Source organism: Limulus polyphemus, unplaced genomic scaffold (assembly GCF_000517525.1).
Source record: "Limulus polyphemus unplaced genomic scaffold, Limulus_polyphemus-2.1.2 Scaffold77, whole genome shotgun sequence".
Classification (NCBI taxonomy): Eukaryota; Metazoa; Arthropoda; class Merostomata; order Xiphosura; family Limulidae; genus Limulus; species Limulus polyphemus.
Genome location: NW_013665687.1, coordinates 1023631 through 1027301, shown reverse-complemented (window position 1 = coordinate 1027301; position 3671 = coordinate 1023631).

The following is a 3671-nucleotide window of genomic DNA, read 5'->3' as shown; positions in this document are numbered from 1 at the left end:
TTTAACTGAGTTGAAGAAAAGATTGGATGAATACACGAGTAGTAAGGGGTGGTTATAATTGGGAACTGGAAGGGACATTCTTGATGAGCTAATAAGCTGTGTTTGATTCCGTACCTAAGCAATATCTCAGCAAAAAGAAAAGATATGAGGTTCTTATTTTATATCATAGCTTGTTAATATTTTTGACAGGGTGTCTGGTGTGAGACGGGTGCTGTCACTACTTTGGGATCTGGGAGATCTACACCCAAATAAGTGTCAATTTGGGACCCTGGAGTTGTTGAGCTGCAAGATGCAGACCCCATTTTGTCAGGGAATCCTTCTGGACTCTTAGCCACCCTATTACCATTATTTACCTCTGTAACTCAAGTACTGTCCTATAGAGAGTCTCACTGGCTTCACACTTTGTCCTCCACTGCATCGCCAAATGGCATTACAGATTGTTGAAGTGGACTTCATTCACCCATGGTATTCACTCGGTCATGTTGTAGCCTAGTGATTTCCTCCACTTCATAGTGAGAGGGCATTTACTATCTCACCAAACAGAGATATATATTGTTTAAGTGGATTTCATCCACCAGCAGTACTTCCCTTCTTACTTATGAGATGACTGTGTATCTGATAAGGGGTTCCTGTCTGACCTATTTATTTCTGTTGTTCTCGAATAGAGCTTTATAGTTTGTCTCCTGATGATCAAGAATTGATTGTTAGCTTTTGCCTACCAACAGCCTCCCACCTCTAGTTTGGTGTTTGGCAACCAGTCTTCTCTCTTCTGACTGAGGAATCATGCCTCTTATCTGTTTGTACTCAATCTCATCTAGGTCTCACTGTCTTACCTGTTCGTGAGGCTTCACGTGTTAACTGCTCTCGTCTTCCAATACTTCATGCTTGACTCTCAGTATGGCTTAGCAGCTCCCTTCGAGAAAAGCTCTCGAGTGTAACATTGATTATCTATTTGCTGCAAGAGAGCATGTCATCTCACTGACTGACGAATCAACTCCTGTTAGCAGATATCAACCACCACAGGTGCACCATGACTTACCACTGGCTCGACAGTCAGTCTTTCCTCACTGACTGGCTCTCCACTTTGGCCAAACACAATTTTCAAATGTAAATGCAGCATAAAACATCATTTTAATTGCTATCTGTTTTGTTTAGAAGTAAAGTTGTATTATTTAATTAAAATGTTGTGTGCTGGTGCAGTGTAGTTCATGATTATTAAAATTGAGGTAAGCATAGTATCTAGTGACCTATCAGTACAAATTTTAGTTTGACTTTTCATCTTTTTATATAAATGGCGAAAACACGGTAGCCATTCATGATAAATGATTTTATCTTACCATTTTAATACTATTTCACAATGTTTTTAAGCAAATGTACAAAGAAGAATCATAATAAATGTTTTAATCTTTCAACCACTTCTTCCAACATTGAAGTTTTTTATGTAGTGGTCCTGACTATGGTTTGTTGTTTTGCAGGACATTTACCACCGCAATAGACTTTTGTACAATATTATAAGGCCAATGCTATACCCTCTCCTCTTTAAATACTCTCTAAAGTTCATCAACGTGCAGAGACGATGACTATATAGGACTTCCAAAAGTACAGAAGTCAATGGGAAATGTCTGAAATGGTACAATATGAAATCTTGTTTGTACTTGTATTTTGCAGAGGAACTGATGTAGTTGGATGCTTTGTCTTAAGGAGTTACACCTTATTAGAATCCAATACACACAAAAATAGCATTTCCTTATGATATAGTGGTACCAGCATAATGTTGTATAATAAGCAGTCTTTGCCTTGTCAGTTTTCTCAACTCCTCAAAAGTTTAACTTAATTACCATTATGGCTGCAACTTTCAACCATAATAAATCCCGTGGAAAAACTTTTGAAACATGCTCTCTACCATTTTTGAAATGTTATAACACTGGTAAGACGATAATAAATTGCTTGAACCTTTGCAAACACGTTTTACCCAACGTAGCAACATACATTTTGCACATGCCAAATACCATTCATATTGCTTTGAATAGATTTTTGTTTTTATGTTTGGCTATGTGCTTTTGTAGGAGTTTGTGAACAAGGCTCTTGTGTCGTTTTGTAGATTTAAATTTCTATGAATTTTCTTGTTTTCAGTTTCATAGGAGATTCCTGCTTTAGAAAGTCGTAAGTTAATTTCATTCTATTTGCCTTTATTCCTTGTTATTGGATTAAGATCACACCTGTTCTTCCCATGTAGGTTGTTTATAATGCAAGAAGGTTGAGAGTTAGTGTTCTTCAATGGTAGTTCAGGTTAGTGGTTCTCAAAATTTGGACCATAGATATTTGGGGGAGGGCGTGAGAAACGTCAGAGAAAAGTTCCGTTTTTCGTTTTTTTAAAGCTAAGTTTATCATTGTCATCATTGGCTATTTATATATTGATGCGTCAGCGAGGTCACGTGACACTAGTTTTCTAGAAATATCCTATTCCTTCGTGAATATCCTAGCATTTACTAGATTGGGGGTAGCCTGGTATATATAAGATGGTCACAACGTGACGGCACAACAGTGTAATGAGTAATTGAATGTATGTGGACAACATATTGTTGGCCTCGTGAGACGTGAATTATAGTGTTGTTATAGAGCGACTGTTGAAATTAAGTGTATCGTAAAGTTCTATTCGGAAAGAATAAACCAGTTTTATTAAGTCAGAGAGTGGGATAAAAAAATGGAAACGAGAAGCGGCAAATGAAACTACAGCATAGCAGACTTGATGGCAGCAATACAAGATCAGCAAAAGAAACAAGAAGAACGAGAAAATAAACAAGAAGAGAGATTACAGCATTTGCAAGAAAACCTGCAACAGTGGCAGCTCGAACAGCAAAATAAACAAGAAGAGAGATTACAGCATTTGCAAGAAAACCTGCAACAGTGTCAGCTCGAACAGCAAAAATAAACAAGAGAAATTACAGCAGTTGTTGGAGGAAAAAGAAAAGAAACAAGAAGAGAAATTACAGCAGTTGTTGGAGGAAAAAGAAAAGAAACAAGAAGAGAGACAACAGCAGTGGCAACTGGAACAAGAAAAGAAACAAGAAGTACAAACGGAAAACATTAGTAAATTTAAAAGCGAATTAGATACGTTAAAGGACGATTTATTGTCTTTTACACAAAGAGGATACATTAACCATCGACTTAATCAGCCCCAGATAATGGCAATCCCCTTCCAGACCCCGCAGCTAAACCCTAATGCAGACATATTCAGTCCCGTTAGAAGCCACATCCCAGATATGAATGTCAGTACCAGGAGTGATCCAGTACGAAGGAAGCCACAGGAATACGATGGGAGAACACCGTGGGAAGCATATAGAGCACAATTTGAGCTACTGGCAGAGATGAACAGATGGACAGAGGAGCAGAAAGCAGTATATCTGGCAACTAGCTTGAAGGGACAACCACTGGAAATACTTGGACAGTTGTCAGCAGCCGACAGACACAACTATAGAGCACTGGTAGTGGCTCTAGAACTCAGGTACAGAACCCAAAGTCAGTCAGAACTCTACAGGGCTAGGTTCAGGACAAGAGTCCATGCTAAAGAGCTGGCAGAGGACTTGGAAAGCATGGCACACAAGGCCTACCCAACTGCACCACCCAATCTCCTCAAATTATTGCTGAGGAATCAGTTCATAGATGCCTTG